Consider the following 24,761-nt stretch of genomic DNA (forward strand, 5'->3'; position numbering starts at 1 on the left):
AATAAGATAGTCTTGGGGTCGATATGATTCGGCGTTACCCGAAGGAAGTATGCTGACATTTGCCTCACTAAGTGCCACACTGCCGTAGATTCGCCACAGCTAAGACGGTGTTCATCGTCGTCTTGAACGCCACAGCTCGTGCACGTGGATGAGTCTACCATGTGGATCGCATGTAGCCTTGATCTGGTCACCTGCTTACCGTTGACAGTGATATACCACATCGCCGTGACGTCAGTGTCCAGTGTTACGTGGTGAATTGTCCTCCACACTACTCGCCAGTTGACGTTCGGGTGCTTCCTCTCCACGACGTTATCGGGTCGTCCACGTTGCAGGACCCTATAAACTGTCTTTGCCGTCGCCATTTGAGTCGCTGGTAAGGCAAGTCGAACGTAACTGAGTTCGAGGTAAAAGAAACCGATGTAGAAGAGCGAGGAGGGGACGTGGTGTATCGGCACAGGCGGCAACAGGGAGGGCGGTGCTAGTTCTTCTATTAACAAACTGGTCAGACTGTCCGGACGGCGGTGCCATAGTTTGACTAATGTGCTCACAAATAGGGCGACCGCTCTGTCATAAACGTGATAAAGGCCAAGCCCTCCCCGATCCGGGGGAAGGGTGAGAGTCTCATATTTGATCTTGAAAAGCATTCCTGAACTCACGAAGGACCCAAAAGCCGCAAGTATACGGCGAGCTAACATCACCGGTATAGGTAATATCTGGGCGATGTGCGGAATGCGTGACGCTAAATGTGTGTTAACATACTGGGTCCGTTGGACGATGTCCAGGGCTCGTAGGCGGTTGTTGGCAATTCCAGTCCGAACATTCCGTAAAAGCCGTCGAAAGTTGTGAGCAGCGGTCCGTCGTATATCGTCTGTAAAGTCAATGCCGAGACATTTCAAACTATCTCTGATCTGTAAGGGGGTGACACTGTTCTCAGACAATCCGACCCCGATGTTCATCGCCACCGATTTTGTGACGTTGATACGACTACCAGTGGCCATGCCATATTTCGTTATCCAATTTAGTGCGCTAGCGGTGTCGTCACCGTGGCGGATGACAATCACCAGGTCGTCAGCGTACGCTTTACACCGGAAAGTGTGGCCTCGTAACGTCATACCCGTTAGTCGTTGGCGCAGGCCGCAGAGGAGAGGTTCCATGGCCACAGCGTAAAGTAAAGTGGACAGAGGGCACCCTTGGCGTATCGATCGAGAAATGGTGAGGGGCTGCGAAGGTCGGCCGTTGACGATCACCTTGGACGTCGCGCCACGGAGTAGTCGCATGACGACCGTGACGAATGGCTGTGGGTACCGCATATGTTGGAGGACCGCTTCCAAATAGTTGTGGTCCACTAGGTCGAAAGCTTGACTAAAATCGATTGCCGCCAGTGCACCCTTCAGACGACATGCCCTCGCCAGTGAGATCAAGTCACGATATTCATTGAGTGCTGTTTGAATATTATTGTCGCCTCCTAATGACGTTTGATCGGGTGAGATAACATTCCGTAGGTTCAGGCGTATCCGTGCCGCCAACAGTCGAGAAAAGATCTTAAAGTCGCAGTTCAATAGCGTCAACGGGCGGTAGTCCTGCAGTCGTGAGCCACCGGACGGTTTGTGAATAGGAATAATCATCCCTTCCACAAGGGCCGCAGGGAGCGGCACGTCCGGGGATAGGAGTTCGCGACAGATGTCCGTCCATCGGGAGGCTAATAAATATTGAAAAGTCCGGTAAAATTCCAAGGGGAGGCCATCAGGACCCGGAGACTTGTTGACAGCACCTTTTCTAATGGCGTCGATCACTTCTTCTTCTGTAATTTCTTCCATCAAGGCCGCTTCCATTGCCGGGGTGACGGTGCCGTAAATCGTCTGAGAGACGTCCTCCAGTGCTGTCGGATCAGGGGTCTGAGCGGAATAGAGTTGGGAATAATGATTGTAGAACGCTGTGTTTATGTCTTGTTGCGTGGTGAGGCGATGACCGTCCTCCGTGTCGATGAAGCGTATCAGCGCTCGTTGGCGTCGTTTACGTTCACGAAGGACGTGGAACATTGACGGGCGTTCGCTCGGTATCCGATCCTGCGTCCTCGAGCGGATGACTACCCCCTCTAGGTGGCATCGCATATGAGCGAGGATCTGAGCCTTAGCACGGTGGACCGCCGTTTGTCGTTCCGGAGACGGCGCCATAGCATCGCAGTCGCGCAGGACCCGGAAGTAAAAGTCGAGTGTATGTCTTCGCCAAGTAGCGTGGTCACGACCGTAGGTTATCAACGTTCGCCTCAGTGCCGGTTTGGCGCAGTCCAACCACCAGCGGATCGTCGTGGGATATGCACGGAGGCGACTTTCACACGAATGCCACGTATCCTCAACGGCTTGGCGGCAATCCGGGTACGACAGGTGAGCGATGTTTAATTTCCACGGGCTGCGGCTTCTCCACACTTGTTGCCGCCGCAGGGTGACGGCACAAATGTAAGCTGAGTGGTCCGAGAATGCTGCAGGCCACAGTTCCGCATCCTGTGTTCCAGCGGCGAGAGAGCGTGAGACATAAATCCGATCGAGACGACTGGAAGAGTGACTTGTGAAGTGCGTGAATCCCGGTCGGTGGCCGTGAAGATGTTCCCAAGTGTCCACCATCTGCAGGTCTCGAATTAGCGTCCCGAGTTCCGGGCACGGATTATGTCGTGGGAGTTGATCTCTGGGCGCCAGCACGCAATTGAAGTCACCTCCAAACACCAGATGGTCGTGGCGGCCTTGGAAGAGCGGGGCGACGTCTTCCGCAAAGAATCGTGAACGTTCGCGACGTTTGTCCGTCCCGGAAGGTGCGTAGATATTGATAAGGCGGACCCCCAGTACTGTGAGTGCCATTCCTCTTGCCCCAGGCAGAAACAGGATATCGTCCGCCACTATCCCTTCCCGAAGAAGTACAGCGACACCGCTGCCTGTTGGGGAAGCTGGAGAGACGCAAGCATCGTAACCGTACATGCCTGGGAAGTCGTCGACGTACACTTCCTGGAGAAGGGCTATGTCGATGGAAGCAGAGTTCAACATATCCTGAAGCAAGGATAACTTAGCGCGCGTTCGTATAGTGTTGATGTTTATAGTTGCAACGCGATAAGTTTGAGGTCTATCCACAGCATCCGTGTTGGCCATCAATACCCTGGTAAGGCTGTCTCGTCACTGTAACTGACGGCGGGAAAGGATCAACAATGGTGGGGTAAATTTCCCCCCGTGTCGTCCGACACGATGGGCAAGGAGTGTTCCTCACAGTCGTCCGCCCAGTCGCCATGAAACACCATCGGCTTTTGGTGGCTGTTAGTGGCTGCTGCGGCACTCGGCGCTGACTCCATCGGCTCTGCTGGCTGGGAAGCGGCAGCGGTTGTCTGCTTGTGATCCTGCTGTGCTGTGGGGTCTGAAGTGCTGAAGCCGTCACCACGGCGATCCGTTGAGTTTGAAGTTACAGCGGCCTCTGTACCGCCGGTACCGTCGTCGGAAGTTCCACAGTCCATGTCAGACGATCGCTGCAAACACTCGTCCGATGGAGCACGCCGCCGTCTCTTGTGTTTTCGCGGGGAACGCTGTTTACGGACATGTGTTTCAGTATCTGAATGTGGGTGGATTTCGTCAGCTGCTCCGGTGTCTGGAAGAAAAGCCGCTGTCGGCACAACCCGTGGGTCAATGTCCATCCTGGCATCCACGCCTTCTTGCAAGGTCGGTCGGTGATTATCTTCAGGTGGGGGCGCCGTTGTAGAGGCCGGATCCTGTGCTGCAGAAGCCATTTTGGTCTCTCCATCGGGGGCGGCTATCGGACTACTGTCGTCAGCATCGGAAAAGGTTGCTGCCCGTGTAACTTCGGCGTAATTGAGAGGAAGGGTCGTCACCGTAGAAGGAGTCATAGATTCACCTGTCGGGATTTGAGTAAGCCGTCGTCGGAGACAATCCGACCGGACATGCCCTACTTGGCCACAACCAGAGCAAGTGCGTGGCTGACCGTCATACATAATGATCGCCCTACATCCGCCGATGACAAGATATGACGGAACATGTTTGGTCAGTTCAATTTTAATCTGTCGTACCCCGTTAAGAACGGGGTACGTTGTAAAGGTGGTCCATTTTTCGGCCATATGGCTGATCACTTTGCCGTAGGGCTGGAAAGCCGCGGTGACTACGTCCGGTGGTACTTCGAAAGGGAGTTCGAAGACGCGTATCGTACGGAGGCCAAGCCCCGCGTGATCGATAGAGACCGCCCCAATATGGCCATCAGAATGTTTGAATTTAAGATCGTTCGCATGTGCGCTCACGATTCTGTTGCACACCTCGTCACTTACTAGCTTGACGTAGACAACACTGCTCGTGATAGAGAGATGGATACCAATTATGTCTCGCGGGTCAATTTTAACGTCGTCACGTAGAAAACGTTCCACTTCAAAAGCTCGCGGTCGTGCATGATCGGTTTGAAAACTGATCTTGATGGTGGTTTGTCTGTATGAATGTGCCATGTTGCGTCGGTAGTGATGGACTCTAAACTAGCCGCGACGAAGTAGTAAACAACTACGGGCACTCGCGACCGCGCGGACGGGACGTAAACAAGACGTCCTCGCCGCAGCGCTGCGGAAAGCAGACTGAACCACTCAGCTACCGGGGGCGCACAGTCAACACGATGAACCTCCGCTACTCTGCTAGTGCAGGGACAGAGCGTCTCGCCAGAATACTCGAGTTTCGACTGCATGATACGATATCTGCATTCTTAACAGTCGTACAGCAACAGACACAGAGATGACATAAGTAATGTGGTACCTCCTAGTATCGGTCGGACCTCCTTTTGCCAGGGGTATTGCAGCAACTCGATGTGGCATGCTTTCAGCAGGTTGTTGGAAGTCCCCTGCAGACGAATCAACTTATGCTGCCTCTATGGACGTCCCTAACTGCGAAAGTGTTACTGGTGCAGAATTTTGTGTACGAACTGACCACTCGATTATGTCCTATAAATTTTCAATGCGAATAATGTCGGACGATTCGCTCGAACTGTGCAGAAAGTTCTTCAAATTCTTCAAACCAATGTCTAACTACTTTCGCCCTGTGACATGGCGCATTGTCGTCAATAAAAATTCTATCGTTGTTTGGGAACATGAAGTCGATGAATGCCTGAAAATGGCCTCCAACTACACGAACATAATCATTTCCAGTCAATGATTGGTTCATTCAAGAAAAAGCAGCCCAAATCATTATGAGGTCGCCACCAGCTTGTACAGTGCCTTGTTAAAGACTTGGGTCCACGGTTTCGTGGAGTCTGCGCCACAGTCGAACTCTACCGTCAGCCCTTACCAACTGAAATCGGGACTCATCTGACTACGCCACGGTTTTCCGGTCGTCTAGGTTCCAACCGCTATTGTCACGAGCCCAGGAGAGGTGCTGCAGGCCATGTCGTGCTGTTAGCAAAGGAACTGCAGTCTGCAGCCGTAGACCATTAACGCCAAATTTCGCCGCACGGTCCTAAAGGATATGTTCATCGTACGTCCCACACTGATTTCTGTGGTTATTTCACGCACTGCTGCTTGTCTGTTAGCACTGACAACTCTACTCAAACGCCGCTGCTCTCAGCCGATAAGTCCAAGTCGTTGGTCACTGTGTTGTCCGTGACTGGGTGTTGTGTGATGTCCTTAGGTTAGTTAGGTTCAAGTAGTTCTAAGTTCTAGGGGACTGATGACCTCAGAAGTTAAGTCCCATAGTGCTCGGAGCCATCTTTTTGTGTTGTCCGTGGTGAGAGGTACTTCCTGGAATTTGCTATTCTCAGCACACTCTTGATACTGTGGATCTCGGAGTATTGAATTCCCTATCGATTTCCGAAGTGGAATTTCCTATGCTTCTAGCACCAACTACTATTCCGCTTTCAAAGTCTGCTAATTGCCTTCGTGTGGCCATAATCATGACAGATACATTTTCACCTTTATCACCTGAGACAAATGACCGCTCTCCCAATGCCTTGTATCTTGAGTAGCGATATTACCGCCAACTTTGTATGTGCATCCCGCTGTCCCACGACTTCTGTCACCTCATGTGCAGGCCTTATATGAAACATTCGTTTTTATTATTCCACTTATCAAGACGTATTTTTTCTATAAACGATTACTCTTTTCTCTTACACCGACAATGCACCTTCCCACTACCCCGTCCATTGTCACCGTTTCTCCCTTACCCTGAGGTATACCTTTAATAAGGTGGAGAAAAGGATTTATGGAGAGAGGACTCAACTAGTGGTACACTGAAATGCAAAGAAACTTTTACACTTTATTGGCATTCAGTAGCCGTGCACGCAGAAACAAAATCAACAGAACAGTCATATTGTGCTCTACCATGATATTCGATAATAATATTTCACATTAATATTTCATACATATACTTTTAAAGGTTTCCCATTTAAATGGCATTATGTAGCATTTGACTTGATTGACCCACCAAAATTGAAATCAAGCTCAAGCCCTTAAAAAGTTTTTCAGTAGGTACAAATATGAATTCTTCCTCTGCCTGTGTTATGACATTAGTGTTTACTTATAATGTCCGCTACCACCTTGTGTGCACAAAATAACTGTACAATTTTTTCCTTTTAAAATCATAAAAATTTAAACTTACAGATCATAAATTCAGGAAAATTAGTCAAATAACATAGGTTTTGTGGAAAAGACACACTAATAATTGCTTGTCAATTAATACACAGTGAAGCAATATACAGTTGCATACATAGCTTCGTACATTCTTCTTTTTAATGTCCAACAACGTTTATTATATTCAGCCGGATCGAACAAATAATTAATTATAGTTACTTACCCCTTTGACCCTTCGGTTCCCAAAATTACTCATGCCTCAACATCAACTAGACATCTTTAACAATACAAACCAGCTTCAGCTCGCCGTACCGCAGAGTGTCCTCATATTGAAAGTTGTGTAGCGGTCACGACTTGCGTGGATTTTTAAAAATTCCGTTGTTCTCAGTCAAAATGATGCTCTCTGGCTGCTGGTTTCATGACTTGGTGCTTGCAGTAGCTGGAGAGAGGGTCTTCTCTCTCACGATGGGCAGTAAAGAGGAACTATCTATCAGTATTGGCCGCTTTCAGAGAGTGTGGTGAGAGGTTTTCCTCGTTGTATCGCCGAAGTGAAGTAATGTTTCTAGAATTTATGTTGAGGTGCTCGTCCGAAAGAACAAACACCACTGACTCACCAGCTGTATTCAACACTTGACGAAAGAAGTATCGGACATTTAGTTGCAGTGGTGCATTAACAGAAATCAAAGGCGACTAATGAAAATCTGTGCAGACAAAGAGTCGACCCCGGATATCCTGCTTTCCGCGAACGGCCGTCTAAACTACCTCGGCCATCCGAGCACATTCCCCGCCAGTCCCGAATCTCCACTTGCCGCACGTTACTGAGTAGCTTCCCCTATCTATTAATCCACTTGCTCGCATGATGGATGTGCATAATATTGTGTATTCTGCACTGAACTATTGTAACGCCATCTGGCATGTATGTAATAGATAGCTGTGGTGTCTGTCCGAAAGAACAGACACCATCGCTATATAACATACAAGGTGTAATGGGTATGACAGCAGATATTTCTATTGGCGACTGAGGATTGCCTCGTAAACAACATAACGTCATTTGCAGATTAATAGTTATAGCTATTACAAATCATATGTTTTTTGGTTGTGTAGTACCTGCAAGAACATTTGGCAATGCTAATTTTCTCGTGGGCAGCAGGTAAGTGTTGAAGTGCGGATGCATGGATGAAAAATGATTTGTCTATACTCACAGACACAGTCCACCTACGCCCATGCAGCAAACGTCAGATTGTCAAGTTTGTTGCATGTATGTATATTAAGGTACCATACAGAAAAATACCTGCTTTTATATTCGTTAGACCCTCTATATACGCCAGACTGCGTTAAGATATTTTATTGCGGCTACGAAACAGTATGCGATCCCTTGTGAGAATACAGTTAGGCCGCGGGCAAGTGGAGTAGAGTATAGGGGACGCTACTCTATAGCGTTCGCACATATTGAATTGATTCGGAACTGGTGATGTGCTCGGATAGCCGAGACACAGTACGCCTCCAACGGCGGAGCGGCTCGAATACCTGTTTACGTCCACGCGTGATGTTTACCTATTGTGTTTCTCTCGAGTAAATGTGCTATAGACACATCATGGCTCACACATATAGAATGTCACCTATCAAGATCATCTTCGCGGCTATATTCGAACGACCCAAGGGTTTCTAAATCGAACGCTTTGAAATCGAGCACAGGACCTGATAGACATCCACCCCTCCTCCCCATTACGAGTAACGTTGTTTGAGTTAAATTGATCAACGACACAGTATGTGATAAAATTTCATGGGCAAAAGAGAGTGGGCAATAATTCACATATTCTAACGGGAATGTAGAGACCGTGTCAATCAATCACGCGAGACTCGGACTCCGCACTATTAGGGTCTTGAACTTCCCTTCGAGGTTACGGAAGACGTCGTCGTCACTGTTTTATAACCACGCTGACGCGAACTCAGCCAAGTCAGGAAGGAATGGACAACTTTTACGAATACCTCATTCTTAACTGGATGAGGCAAGTTTAGATCGAGCTTGCAAGGTACGTACCACATTATTTTATTGTTGGTGGCTGTAGAGCGATAATTATTTACGACGGGCAGCCCAAGATCTGCTCGGGCTGTGGCAAGGAGGACCATGTACGCTCAGAGTGCGTCCAAAGCAAAGTAACTGGAGTACTCCCACCCACGAGAGCATCCATGCCTCACGCTGGCTGCCGCCTTCCCGAGCCCTCTTGCACTTTCCTCAGCATCAACTGACGGACGATCCCACGGCGCAATCAACACAGGTGGATGACAAAGTGTCCAAGATGTCAGGCGAGGAACGTCCCGCTGAGGAGCTGCAACAGAATCCTGAAATAGCAGGAACGGACATGAATATAGAAATCGGCCGGCTGAGGTATCGGCGGCCGCTTTTGTCTTCGACTTTTAAGACGACGGGGCTTTCAGATAGCATTCGGATATGGAGATGGATGTACGACAGCGCAAAGAGAGGTCACCAAACGGTGAAAGTAAAGACGTCGCACACCATCGGATGATTCTATTCTCCTTAGAGGAGAGGACGTACGCGAACAGGCTGGGGCCTCCGACGACTACAGACATTATACGAATGCGATGGCCCTTCTCTACATCAGCGAAACCTTTAAGGCAGGCCCCCAGGAATTTCCAGAAGTCGGCACAGTAGAGGAAGACATGGCCGTAGCCGGCCGAAATGGCCGTGCAGTTAAAGGCGCTGCAGTCTGGAACCGCAAGACCGCTACGGTCGCAGGTTCGAATCCTGCCTCGGGCATGGATGTTTGTGATGTCCTTAGGTTAGTTAGGTTTAACTAGTTCTAAGTTCTAGGGGACTAATGACCTCAGCAGTTGAGTCCCATAGTACTCAGAGCCATTTGAACCATTTTTGAACATGGCCGTAACAGGTGAGGCTGAAAAGGTCCGGCCACAGAATTTGTCTTGGCAGAACTGGATCAATGACATCACGGTTGAGACGTCATTCTCGACAGAGCTCACTTTATAACAGGCGATGGCTGACTCTCAGTCCACCGAAAGGATAATGAGAGCCTGACATGCACACAGCACTACAAGTACGACGTCAACAGGCGTTCCACAACACATTCATTAATACCAATACCATATGATCACGGATAAAGACGACCTGACTCAAAGATATGCTGCATGCAGCAGATATAGAGATGGCTCTTTAACAAAAATATCCGTCGACTAATTCCCATCCCTATATGGTTACAACAGCTTGACGCCATCAGCTTCAGAAAACGGTAGTGGCATAGAGATGCTCCTTAAGGAAGACCTTGTAGCGGAGGACGTCACCTACGTAACAACGACAACGCGGAATGACTGTGGCAGTGCTTGGAATGCGGCTTATCAACTTCCACGAGTTGTCAGGCACAGACAAACGAGCAGAACGATTACGCTTCTTCGCGAAAAAAATAGTCTAGCTCTTTATAGGGCGGCACGCTCATTACGTCGTTGGCGGCGACCTCAATTATGTGCCGGCGCTGGAGGACCAGTTCCCACCTTATAACTCATGTCCAGAATGGAGAACACTGCTACGAGACACAAAGTTCGTAGATTCGTGGGAACATGTCCATGGAGACCGAACCGGACGTACATACACTATGTGATCAAAAGTATCCGGACAACCTACAAACATACGTTTTTCATATTAGAAGCATTGTGCTGCCACGTATTACAAGGTACTACATATCAGTGACCTCATCAGTCATTAGACATCGTGAGAGAGCAGAATAGCGCGCTCCGCGGAACTCACGGACTTCGAATGTGGTCAGGTGATTGGGTGTCGCTTGTGTCATACGTCTGTAAGCGAGATTTCCACACTCCTAAACATCCCTAGGTCCACTGTTTCCGATGTGATAGTAAAGTGGAAACGTAGAGAGACACGTACAGCGCAAAAGGGTACAGGCCAACCTCTTCTGTTTACTGACACACACCGCTGACAGCTGAAGAGGGTCGTAATGTGTAATAGGCAGACATCTATCCAGACCATCACACAGGAATTCCAATCTGCATTACAGTCCACTGCAAGTGCTACGACAGTTAGGCGGGTGGTGGGCCAACACCATATGAATTCCAGCATTACCGATGGAGGGGGCCACGAAGTTTTAAGTCATTTTCAGCCAGGTGTCCGGTTACTTTTGATCACATAGTTTATGTAACTAGCCACTCTGTCTCCTCTGTCGATGGCGTCTACTTCATGCGCCGCCGTCAATCTGATAACCGTTACTAAGAATTACGGTCAGCGGCCTTCACCGACGATATAGTATATATATACACGATCGCCCTCTGAGGACAGCTGGTGTGGTGAAGCCGTAGCCTACGGAAAATGAATGTGGCCCACCTTAAAGTTCCAGAGTGTCACCAAGTTATTGAAGAAATTTCGAAATCTTGTGATGGAAGTAATTACGTTGGTGGTTGGAATGCACCAAATGTGCATTGTTTGCTTTGGGACGCGAACACTCACGGTGGAGGCGGCAGACTTGAAACGTCTGTATTACGAGAATGTACCAACCAGACGACATCTCTTGAACGAGAGGTGTTGGTACAGCGAGCCAAGGCAAAAATCATTCCTACTATGCGTCCTTATCCGGAGAGAGCAGCAGTCTTCCCGAGCACTAGATCGAGTCACATAAGCAGTAGCGTAGAGTCCTAACACATAACATTGACGAAGAGGATTGCGTACATCTGCCGACACAAAATGACAAATCACGTGCGTTAGTTGACCATTCTACCCGATTATACATAAAAGAAGAACATGACAGGCCACCTATACAGGAAGTTATTCAAACGCTCTTTGGGACGCTCGATCAAGAGGCGGAGCCCTTGCTACTGGAGAAAAATAACGAGGACGAAGTGGTAGAAGCAGTAAGCAAGGGGGCGCCCAGTAAATCACCGGGGCCGAGCGGAATACCCTAGGAGTTTTTCCGGGCCTTTAAATACTTGATTCCTCCCTGTTGGACTGAAATCAGCCCCGAATTAATGTATCTGGCGTGTCATTTCCGCCTGCTTTTGTAGAGAGTCTAATCGTCCCAGCACGTAAACCTTCAGGCGGTGCCCACTAACACTATTCATCTGTGATTTTAAGATTTTTACCACATCGATTGCAGCACAGCATAGAAGAAAACTGCATCGCGTGGTGTCACTTGACCAGATATCCCTAGCACTGACAGCAACAAATGGCTCTAAAATGGTTCAAATGGCTCTAAGCACTATGGGACTTAACATCTGAGGTCATCAGTCGCCTAGACTTAGAACTACTTAAACCTAACTAACCTGAGGACATCACACACATCCATGCCCGAGGCAGCATTCGAACCTGCGACCGTAGCAGCAGCGCGGTTCCGGACTGAAGCGCCTAGAATCGCTCTCCACAGCGGCCGGCAACAGCAACATCCAGAGGGCACTTGGCGAATACCACAATTCGATCGCGCTGGCGAAAGGATGTCGACTACGCGGAGCTCTGATATCCATAGACTTAGGTCGAGACTGTGAGGGTTTGTTTTCGTTCCGATATCTTTAAATTCGCGCCGTAGCCACTGAATAAGCAGATCCTCTTTCTGTTTTGCCGAACGTGCGTCAGTGGCGATCCTCGCGCTATTATCGAGAGGCGCTGGCGACTCCTGGAGTGACCACGAGGCACAGGGTGTTGTCTGGGAGACTCTCAGTGACATGTCATCGGTGATTACGATAACAGAGTTGTCTAGGGTCTGTACGATGACGATGTCGAATTTTGACGTTTGCCGTAGTCCTGGTAGTCTGTTAAATTGCGCAGGACGTAGAGATAATTGGGTAGCCTCGAATTGGTAAAAGACTTTATTCTTTGCATTGCTTAACCGCCGCTGCTTAATATGTTTAGTTGCTTGGCCTTAGTGGAAGCACAGGCTAGCGCAATCCGTCCTTGAGTTTTGCTATTGGTTTCAAGTGTTCGCAGGTATGTTTTCAGATCATTACACTGTTGTCGGCAAACTTGTTAGTGGTGTTTTAATTTTCTGCGTTACGACTCACATCCATTTACACGAAGATAAGCTCCGAATGGCACATCACCGTGGAGGATAACCCTGCTTTAGGATGCACTGTGTATTGCAGTAAGGACGGACTGTAACAATGTTAGTTGGTTTAAATGGTTCAAATGGCTCTGAGTACTATGGGACTTAACTTCTGAGGTCATCAGTCCCCTAGAATTTAGAACTACTTAAACCTAACCTAACCTAAGGACATCACACACATCCATGCCCGAGGCAGGATTCGAACCTGCGACCGTTTTGTAGTAATAGATGACATTCTTAAAGGTACTTCTGCTATCGTACTCATCATTTCAAGTTGTTAAAATAGTTCCTGCAGATTTTATTCAATCGCAATATTTCATTTATAAATTCCTATGTTACATTCAAAATTCGCAAGTGCCGAGTGACAGGAACCTTCAGCCATTCGATTCACATGAGTATTCATATTGTTCATATTGTATACTGCAGACTCAGCAGTATTTGGCATGTAATGCGGCAACTACGTATCCCAGTCAAATGGTTCAAATGGCTCTGAGCACTATGGGACTCAAAATCTTAGGTCATAAGTCCCCTAGAACTTAGAACTACTTAAACCCAACTAACCTAAGGACATCACACACATCCATGCCCGAGGCAGGATTCGAACCTGCGACGGTAGCAGTCCCGCGGTTCCGGACTGCAGCGCCAGAACCGCACGGCCACCGCGGCCGGCGTATCCCAGTCCCTAGACAACGAAACCAACCAAAACTTCTAATATTTCAAATCTTGACTATCTGAGGGTGCATAGTTGAGGGCTCCATTGTTTTTTCTTTTTTTGAAGTCAGCAACATAGGAGTTTATACTTTTGTCTTCTTCGATCCAGTTTTCTTCTCAAACTGATTATTTGAGCAAGGCTTGCAGAGCTTTGATTTGATCTCAGTCTGATAATGACCAGCATACCTTGTAGTGCGGAAGGATTACTACTGTTGTGGATTATGTTGTTGGATGGTCAGACTATCCTGGGACTGGAATCGTTGCTTCAAGTGATTTCGTTTTCCTCGTGACTGAGTGACACCTGCCCTGCTGATTGACTTAAGAATCTGGTATTGTACAGCTCTTCCATCCTCTGTGACGATTATTCTGTGTGACATCTTATCCATAAGTAGTTGTACACCTCTCCGCCGGAAAAGGCCTCAAAGTACCAACGATACCCACCGACCGCCGCATCATCCTAATACGATAGGCGTCACTGGATGGTTAGCACACAGCTTTCCCACTCGTTGTCAGTTTTCGTGACCCCAGCCGCTACGTCTTAATCAAGGAGCCTCTCAGTTGGTAGCAAAAGGACTGGGTGCACCCCGCCTGCCAACAGCGATCGACACACTCGGTCGGTCACCCAGCCAGGTACTAGCCAAGCCAGACAGCGTCTAACTTCGATGATCTGACGGTAACAGGTTTTACCACTGCGGCAAGGCTATTGCTAAGAAGCAGTTGCACTAATCCTTGGTTAATTTAGTAGTGGCGTACCATTGTAATTTGCTATTTAATCTAAGTAATTGGTTTGATCGTAATTATTGATCTGGGTACTGTTGTACTGAATGGTGGTTAACACACACCACGTAGATGGCCTGATTATTCAACGGTGCGCACAGTGGACGGCCGCCGTACACGTGAAAACTTGTTGCTGTGCGATGTATTATTAAAGATGGTGAGGCCGCTCTGTTATCCTACGCAGCCTGTGTGTTTGTTGTGTGGCTGCAACTGACAGTGAGTGTCAACTGAGTAATTCTGTGTGGCCCAGTCGTAATGCCATTACTTTCTGAAGGTGTCGTTGTAACCTTGCTGTTTTGTTATATTTTAAATAGACCTAGCAATCGCATTTGAATAGTATTTTGGTACAGTACCTTATTTTATTGCCTTCACGAGGGCTTTCCTCTAAGCTTTGGTCTCAGTTTTCCAAGGCAGCTTCGGTTACTTTTAAGGTTATTTAATAATTCTTTTTAAAATTTGATTGGTAAAGTCAGTATTTGAGCTTTAAATTGCTTGACTAGCTTTTATTAAACTTATTGCTGGGTTATGATGGCTCCTTGCATCTCTTATTTTAGGGCTCGTGGTTCAATGGTACTCTCAAGTGTAGTGATTATTAAATTTCAGTTATTAGATTTCTGGTGAGTTGCTCAGTTCTTTTTATGAACACGTAGTTACTGTTTTGATTGTCGAAAAGATTTTATTAAATATGCTGAACTTTCAATAGAGGATTACGTTCAATGGCAAATGAAATTGCTATTAGTGGATTTTTTAAATTGTTGTGATGGTCATAAAGACCTGTACTAAGCTCTCACTAAGACTATTGTAGTGTTTTATGGTGATAGTTTCAGGTTTTCCCGGTACAGTCCATTGGAAATTATGCTGTGTCCTATCCTCCGCGACCAGGATGATGCAGACGCCTTTACGCATCCCGAGCAAGAAGTGGTCATAACGTGCCAGTCACCGTTGAAAGCTCCATCTATTCTGCCTGAAACTTTAAATAATAAATCAGAACCAAATTAACCTCGTCGGTATTAATATCCAGCACCTCAGTCCAATCCCCGGCTGCATCATATACATTATTTTCATGATAAATTCTTGTAAAATTCATAACATGACTGTAGTGTTTCATCATTGGGTACAAAGTGGGTCTCAAAAATGTAGCACTCATCCATATCGCTATAATTATTTGTAATATAATCTCAGTCTTGTTTCTTTTAAGCTGCTTCGATGCAACACTGATCCAAGAGAAAGTAACGTTTCTCCTCTGGAAGCGTCATCCCAAGTGTTACCGAATTATAGTAGTTTGATCTTAGTATTCATTACAAACCATATTCCGTACGCAAAGATTTCCTAATCATTGCAAATACGAAATGAAAATACAACGAACCACAGAAGCAGTATCCATTTTATTGTATTTATCGTTCTCTTTTTGCATTTCATTTAAATAAACATGATATTGGAACTGTGTATTTGTTATTTCATAAATGAGATATGAAACACGGTCTTAGTGATTCAGTCGTTTGTTTTCCTTTATCGCATTTCGACCCCCCCCCCCTCGGGGGGAGAATATAAACAACACGAAAAAAGGCGATATAACGGTGATATTATAGAAAACTGTAAAATGGCGGAAAGTTGAGGAATTTAAAACATAAAAAAACTGCGGTGACGATGCGGATGAAGACACACAATAACCAGACGGGCACATTAAAAAAAAAAAAATCGACAGTCTCGTTTCTGTTCGCACAAGATAAGAAACACAACTAGTGACAGTATGCTGAGAGGGGACGCACAACACGGAACACTCACTTAAAACAGCACTATAGAGGTGACATGGCGGCAGATGGGGTGGTGAGGAGGACCTCGGACAGATGAGGGGGAAATGGGGGGGGGGAGGAGAGGTAAAGAAAAAAGGCGGAGCCGCTAGAGGGAGGGGACATAGAAAAGGGGGGGGCTGAGCAGATGTGACAATTAGTAGGAAAGGCAGTGGAGGGGAGAGCAAAAAGGACTCAGGGTGTGAGAAGGGTGGCAGAGAGAGGGTAAGTGGGGAAAAACAGGATAGAAGGGGAGGGGGGGAAGTTGGATCACTGGAAAAGGACAGAGGAAGGGAGGGGGAGGTGAGGATAATAGTTGATAGGAGGGATAAATGGAGGGAGAGAGGGCATCATCTGGGAGGGGGAGTCGACGGAAGCCACCCTGGGAAAGGAGATGAAGGGTGTAGAGATGGAGGGAGGGTGGACACAACGGTGAAGGCTTCAGTCGTTCAACAGAGTGTACTGAAAAACTCAAGGATTTGGAGAAGAAAAAGTGAGATCTAATTACAGTGGGAAGAATAAACATGTTGGATAGTAAAGCTAATCGCTATGTCAAAGTGATGATACGGCATCTCTACGTTAGAAGCTATTCCATACTCTGGCAGCACAAAGCATTGTGGAGGTGTCACCGCATAATTACGCTAAGTGTCACTGCGCAGGCGTTCTGTGGCGGAAAGGCGGATTATCCAGCGGAAGTACAGAATCTCCGCTTTGGCGATGTGTGGCGCTCGGTGCCCGACACCTTTGAGCGAGACCTTTGAGTGCCGTGGCTCTTCAGTGAAAGCGATACCGTGACCAGCACGTAAAGGGAATGCTGCTTCGTGGCGTTTGCACGTCCACCTGGTGAATCAAGCTTCGTGAGACGAAAGCTGGAAGGCCCTTTATATTAGCCACAGGATAATCTGCTTGCAGATACCCACAGGCTCACAGGCTCTTGATGAACTGCAAAATGTGCTCTTTGAAGCGTATACGCGTTCACGGCGATCCGTTACCGCACTGGATGAATTCGTCGGTACAAACCGCTGGTACTCCAGCCTTCAGTTTGACTGTGTTAGCAGTAAGTAGACACAGGTTTGACGAAGAACGTATGATACGGCTTTACAAAATAGTTTTAAATTACGACTGTGGTGGTATCGTATTATTTATGTGAGAAGGCATTTTAGAATAACCGGATTTAGTCACTCTTTGATCATTTTGTACAACAGTCAGATCCACTGAAACACACACACAAACACACACACACACACACACACACACACACAGACATGCACGCACAGACCAAAATATACAGGGTGGTCCATTGGTAGTGACCGGGCCAAATATCTCACGAAATAAGCATCAAACGAAAAATCTACAAAGAACGAAACTCGTCTAGCTTGAAGGGGAAAACCAGATGGCGCTATGGCTGGCCCGCTAGATGGCGCTGCCATAGGTCAAACGGATATCAACTGCTTTTTTTTTTTAAATAGGAACCCCCATTTTTATTACATATTCGTGTAGTATGTAAAGAAATATGAATGTTTTAGTTGGACCACTTTTTTCGCTTTGTGATAGATGGCGCTGTAATAGTCACAAACGTATCAGTACGTGGTATCACGTAACATTCCGCCAGTGCGGATGGTATTTTCTTCGTGATACATTACCCGTGTTAAAATGGACCGTTTACCAACTGCGGAAAAGGTCGATATCGTGTTGATGTATGGCTATTGTGATCAAAATGCCCAGCGGGCGTGTGCTATGTATGTTGCTCGGTATCCTGGACGACATCATCCAAGTGTCCGGACCGTTCGCCGGATAGTTACGTTATTTAAGGAAACAGGAAGTGTTCAGCCACATGTGAAACGTCAACCACGATCTGCAACAAATGATGATGCCCAAGTATGTCTTTTAGCGTCTGTCGCGGCTAATCCGCACATCAATAGCGGACAAATTGCGCGAGAATCGGGAATCTCAAAAATGTCGGTGTTGAGAATGGCAATCTAAATGGTGCAATGTATGCTGATTTCCTACGTAATATTCTACCTAAGCTACTACAAGATGTTTCACTGCATGACAGAATGGCGATGTACTTCCAACATGATGGATGTCCGGCACATAGCTCGCGTGCGGTTGAAGCGGTATTGAATAGCATATTTCATGACAGGTGGATTGGTCGTCTAAGCACCATACCGTGGCCCGCACGTACCCGGATTTCTTTCTGTGGGGAAAGTTGAAGGATATTTGCTATCGTGGTCCACCGACAACGCCTGACAACATGCGTCAGCGCATTGTCAATGCATGTGCGAACATCACGAAAGGCGAACTACTCGCTGTTGAGAGGAATGTCGTTACACGTATGGCCAAATGCATTGAGGTTGACGGACATAATTTTGAGCATTTATTGCATTAATGTGCTATTTACAGGTAATCACGCTGTAACAGCATGCGTTCTCAGAAATGATAAGTTCACAAAGGTACATGTATGACACTGGAACAACCGAAAAAAATGTTCAAATGTACATACGTTCTGTATTTTAATTTAAAAAACCTTTCTGATACCATCTGTTCGTCTAAAATTGTGAGCCATATGTTTGTGACTATTACAGCGCCATTTATCACAAAGCGAAAGAAGTGGTCCAACTAAAACATTCATATTTCTTTACTACTACAGGAATATGTAATTATGTATATGCATTTAAAAAACGCAGTTGATATCCGTTTCACCTATGGCAGCACCATCTAGCGGTCCAACCATAGCGCCATCTCGTTCCCCCCCTTCAAGATATACAAGTTTCATTCGTTGTTGTTTTTTCGTTTTACCCTTATTTCGTGAGAGATTTGGCCCTGTAACGATCAATGGACCACCCTGTATACTACATGAGACACAATTCTCTCCCATTACTTTAGCCGTAACATAACACAGAAATCACTCCCAATGTTTTTCCTTTGGGAGGATCGATTCAGCTAGTTTTCGTATATCAGAAGAAAGGGAAAAAACCTGAATAACTGAATTTTTAGCTACTTTGCTTAACCGATTATGTCTCGTGTCTCAACATTACTGACTGCAAATACCGTACATAAAAGTCAAAAAGGAACTTCAATAATTGGTAAAGAGAATACAGTTTAGTTAGAGAGAAAGATAAGCATATTAGAGTAGCAATCTTGACATTTCGCTTAACGATAGATTTGAAGAATAAAAGGAAATGAGCAAAGATTCTCAGAATATACACACACCTTGAGAACAGAGTGCCTTCGACAGTGAAAGGCGAATTTAAAAAAAGAAAACAAAAGAGACAGTAACGAAATATGGAGGCTGGTGATGTGCAATACGAGAGTCGTTCAATAAGTAACGCAGCACTCTATTTTTCTGGAAGCGTCTTGATTGTATTCAGGATTACAATATGCTATACATTCCTCACTCTTTTGACTACAAAAATCTACTTTTCGACATAATCTCCGTTTAGTGCGACGACCGTACGTTACTTTACTAGGAGGGCCCGTATGTCCCCATGGTACCATTGTACTGGTCGACGCCGGAGCCAACTACGTACTGCATCCACGTACTGCATCCAGCGGAGTGCATCCTTCGTTGCGGTAAACAGATGGTTGTCGGAAGATGCGACATCTGTGCTGTAGGGTGGATGAGGAAGAACAGTCCATTAATGTTTTGTGAGCTCCTCTCAGGTGCACAGACGTGTGTGAGGCCAGCGGTGACGTCCAGTTGAGCGGCGAGGGGCTTCACTATGATCTGTCGATCACAGCGAATGAGAGTGTTCGCACGTTCCAGCATTGCAGGAGTCACAGCTGCGTACGGCCAGCCGGCAAGCGGGAGATATGGCTGGTTGTTGGCGCGGCCTTGTTGCCTCACCCAGCGACACCGTGATTTTGTTCACTGCCAGGTCTCCGTAGACATTCTGCAAACGCACATGAATATCTCTGATGCTCTGGTTTCTCTGCTTGGAAAGGACCTCGGTTAGAGATGTCATTTTGAAGGCTGTGTACGGCGCTGTACCTATCGGAATTTCATGAAACTCTAGAGGCTGAACCGAGAATATCCCACGATGTCCCACAACAAACTCCACAATTTTTCAACCTCAACTGACAAAAAAAAAAAAAGGGTTGCTTTACTTACTGAACGCGACGTAGCACCTTCGGAAAGATAGTCGGGAAAATGGAAATGGATAACAAAAAATTAGAAAAATTCCGTTCTTCGGGTTTGTCTACAATGAGTGTCGAAGCAACGAAGGAGGGGAAAAATTAAAATAAAACCCAAATGAAAGTTTGCGGAAATAGGTTGAACGCTGAGTTTCCGTAATCCTTCTGGTCAACATCGAAAAAGGTCTGTCGAATGAAACTGGCTACACAATCGGCACATATAATGGATTAAGTGAACAAGCACTGTAGAAGTGAGAAATGTAATAAATGAAAAAATTGCGTTAAGTTCTTGCAGAATGTACGATACAGTTAAAATTACCAAGGAATTATTTGTCGGTTATTAGTGCGCCATAAGATTTTCTCTTGAATTGTGGTCTTACATTGTCAAAAATGACAATGAACTGAAAAGAAGTGGGGCTAGCAATTAGAGTGACCCAAACTGAATTAATAACCGATTGTGACGAATGGAGTCAGTGTCCAGTGCCACATGTACCCTTCACATTCATTCCCTCCTCTGTGTTACCACAGATGGGATGCAACTGTTCCCTTTTGCACTTAAAATGCGGCACATGGGTGTGGCCTATATGTCGTCTGTCATTTCAAAGCACAAGACTGAGATTCTGTAATGGTTCACCCGACTGATATCTTCTACAGATGTCCTTGTCCCCGCGCTGACATATTGCACAGGTCGCAAGTCCTTTGTTCTTGAGGTGAGGCTGTGAAATCTAGAGATGGTTCAGGCACTCAGCGCTATCAAATAGTCAATCTAATTTGAATCAGGTATGCCAGAGACACTACCAGATAAAATCTCGAACTACAGACAATATTTTTACAAACGTACGCCTACAAAGTTATACATACCTCAGTACATGTTAGTAGCATTTATAATCCTGGTACGTTCACCACACTAGAAAAATTATATCCTCAAAATACACTCCTGGAAATTGAAATAAGAACACCGTGAATTCATTGTCCCAGGAAGGGGAAACTTTATTGACACATTCCTGGGGTCAGATACATCACATGATCACACTGACAGAACCACAGGCACATAGACACAGGCAACAGAGCACGCACAATGTCGGCACTAGTACAGTGTATATCCACCTTTCGCAGCAATGTAGGCTGCTATTCTCCCATGGAGACGATCGTACAGTTGCTGGATGTAGTCCTGTGGAACGGCTTGCCATGCCATTTCCACCTGGCGCCTCAGTTGGACCAGCGTTCGTGCTGGACGTGCAGACCGCGTGAGACGACGCTTCATCCAGTCCCAAACATGCCCAATGGGGGACAGATCCGGAGATCTTGCTGGCCAGGGTAGTTGACTTACACCTTCTAGAGCACGTTGGGTGGCACGGGATACATGCGGACGTGCATTGTCCTGTTGGAACAGCAAGTTCCCTTGCCGGTCTAGGAATGGTAGAACGATGGGTTCGATGACGGTTTGGATGTACCGTGCACTATTCAGTGTCCCCTCGACGATCACCAGTGGTGTACGGCCAGTGCAGGAGATCGCTCCCCACACCATGATGCCGGGTGTTGGCCCTGTGTGCCTCGGTCGTATGCAGTCCTGATTGTGGCGCTCACCTGCACGGCGCCAAACACGCATACGACCATCATTGGCACCAAGGCAGAAGCGACTCTCATCGCTGAAGACGACACGTCTCCATTCGCCCCTCCATTCACGCCTGTCGCGACACCACTGGAGGCGGGCTGCACGATGTTGGGGCGTGAGCGGAAGACGGCCTAACGGTGTGCGGGACCGTAGCCCAGCTTCATGGAGACGGTTGCGAATGGTCCTCGCCGATACCCCAGGAGCAACAGTGTCCCTAATTTGCTGGGAAGGGGCGGTGCGGTCCCCTACGGCACTGCGTAGGATCCTACGGTCTTGGCGTGCATCCGTGCGTCGCTGCGGTCCGGTCCCAGGTCGACGGGCACGTGCACCTTCCGCCGACCACTGGCGACAACATCGATGTACTGTGGAGACCTCACGCCCCACGTGTTGAGCAATTCGGCGGTACGTCCACCCGGCCTCCCGCATGCCCACTATACGCCCTCGCTCAAAGTCCGTCAACTGCACATACGGTTCACGTCCACGCTGTCGCGGCATGCTACCAGTGTTAAAGACTGCGATGGAGCTCCGTATGCCACGGCAAACTGGCTGACACTGACGGCGGCGGTGCACAAATGCTGCGCAGCTAGCGCCATTCGACGGCCAACACCGCGGTTCCTGGTGTGTCCGCTGTGCCGTGCGTGTGATCATTGCTTGTACAGCCCTCTCGCAGTGTCCGGAGCAAGTATGGTGGGTCTGACACACCGGTGTCAATGTGTTCTTTTTTCCATTTCCAGGAGTGTACATTACACCTCTTCTACTCTGTTCTTCTCTGATTTGCTCAGAGAGTCGCGATTCCTGAAGGTCTTACCATACGGCGTGCAAATCAGATCATAATCCCGCGGCACATAAGACGAAGTGTATCGCATAGCTCCTCGTACCCGACTCACGATGAGAACATCCACAAGTAGCACAACCCGATTTCCCAAAAACTTCGCTCAGTGGAAGAGGTGTCAAAATAAGCTAAGACTATCTGGGCTTACCCGTAGACACTAGACCGTTTCTGAGAAAACGACGGTCAAAGATTTTGAGGTACTTTATGTACATTTTACTGCGGAAAAAGTTCAGCTGAAGCGGGGCACAGTGTGTTGCGTTGCTGCTTCAAACTTATTCACCCCGGTTTCGAAATTCGATTATTACATTTTTTGTTTTTTATATTTCATTTATCTACACATTTACGTAGAAGATTACTTCACGAATGTATTCCTGTGTACATTTAGATAGTGTTGTCCTTATTCCTTTTTGTAATTGTACATATAATGAATGAATAAAAAAAGCTTAAATGAATGAGAAAATTATTTGAAATTGCTTTCGGTTCTAACAGTACCACCACTTGCAAAGTAGGTTAGAAATCAGATTAACAATATTGATCACGCAGCATATGTTCGCTTTATCGGGCAACAACAAAGTTATTGACTATGGATGGTATCGTCAGAATGGAAATAATGAGGTCACTGTAAAAAAGTCATTAATTGGGCACTTATCTTGAATGGATTCCCACGTAGATTTCGTCGGTCGTTATGGCTATCTTGTTGATTCTAGGGTGATTCCAGTTTTACTGCTAGAAGGTCCAGATCTGTATTTTAGCAATAATTTAAGACCTAACAAATGAGTTTTTCAGGAAATTCTTAAGGACCAAACAATCCCAGATCAGAACAATGGTATGGTAGAAGTAATTTTTGACTTGGTGTTCACGATATACATTTTTATTAAACTTCTTGTAAATTTACATATACTTCTTCTTAATTGTCACATAATCAAGAAAACAGTTTTGTATCAATCTTCATATATTTTATTTCCACTTTAACCAAACACAAGACTTGACTGTTCTTTTACTAAGCGAAATAACAACTTAACCTCTGCCAAAGTGAGTCAAAGACTGCTCTATGCGCATTCGCGCTAAAACGGTTACATGTAAGTCAAAGATTATGACAGTCTCACAGAAATTAATAAACACAAGAACCATATCAATGTAATATATCGATACATCGGAGTACCTATACATTAATAAAACCAAATGTGAATATTACCACAAAAAATGTCTGTTACTTCGCAGAAAAGTAGTACGATATTACTGGTATCGAGAACTGGGGTTGGAGTGCCATAATGGTCACGTAAGTAAAGAACCATTACAAGGTGAAATTCCTGTAGTATATCTTGATTCATAATCAATTACAAGCGCAAGTTTCCGGTAAAATGATCCGTCATGGGTAGTTCGCCGTGAAATTGTTGTGAACGCACGAAATCTTCAGTATTGTTAACGACATCTCCTTCCAGCATGAGATTCATAAGAAGGACTGCCAATGTGACAAGCCTGCCTTCGCTCGATATTCGTGGTGTTCGACATTTCTGTTTCGAATGTTTCTACAATCGGCATCATCCAGCAGAATGCATCACATCTTCCTAATGAATAAACGTAAGAATAAAATATAAGAATTTACGTAAGAATCGATATAAGAATGAGATTAAAAAAAACATTATTGTGAGGGTAGTTTTCATTCAACATATAGTGCAATTGCTGAGTCGCAGAGAGGCACAACAAAAAGGCTGTTGGAAAGTGAGCTTTCAGCCAACAAGGTCTTCGCCGAAAACAGACAGCATAAACACACACACACACACACACACACACACACACACACACACTCTCTCTCTCTCTCTCTCTCTCTCTCTCTCTCTCTCTCTCAAGCAAGTGGAACTAACACACGCGTGACCACAGTCTCTGTTGGCTCTTGCCAGAATGCAGTCTGGCCTCAGGAGCAGGGACTGTGGTCATGGTTTAGGGAAATCCTTTCCTGAGACCAGGGAGCCAACAAACAATGGAAGAGGTAGATGTAACTACAACGACCACCACAGCACCCAAGGAACTGGTAGAGCATGAGTATGAACAGGAAGCGATGGAGTGCAATTGCGAAATTTGAAAAACAAGGACTGCAGTTGTTACAATAGTCTAATGAAACTATGTTTTTCCAGAGACCTACTTAGGTCTCAAATATCTGTAACGTACGTATGCATGGATCTGGACCCCTTGGACTGTCTGGTACGGTAAGCGGTAGATTTACGGGGTTGCGTGGCAGGTCCTC

The sequence above is a fragment of the Schistocerca nitens genome, chromosome 6 (genome assembly GCF_023898315.1).
Source record: "Schistocerca nitens isolate TAMUIC-IGC-003100 chromosome 6, iqSchNite1.1, whole genome shotgun sequence".
NCBI lineage: Eukaryota > Metazoa > Arthropoda > Insecta > Orthoptera > Acrididae > Schistocerca > Schistocerca nitens.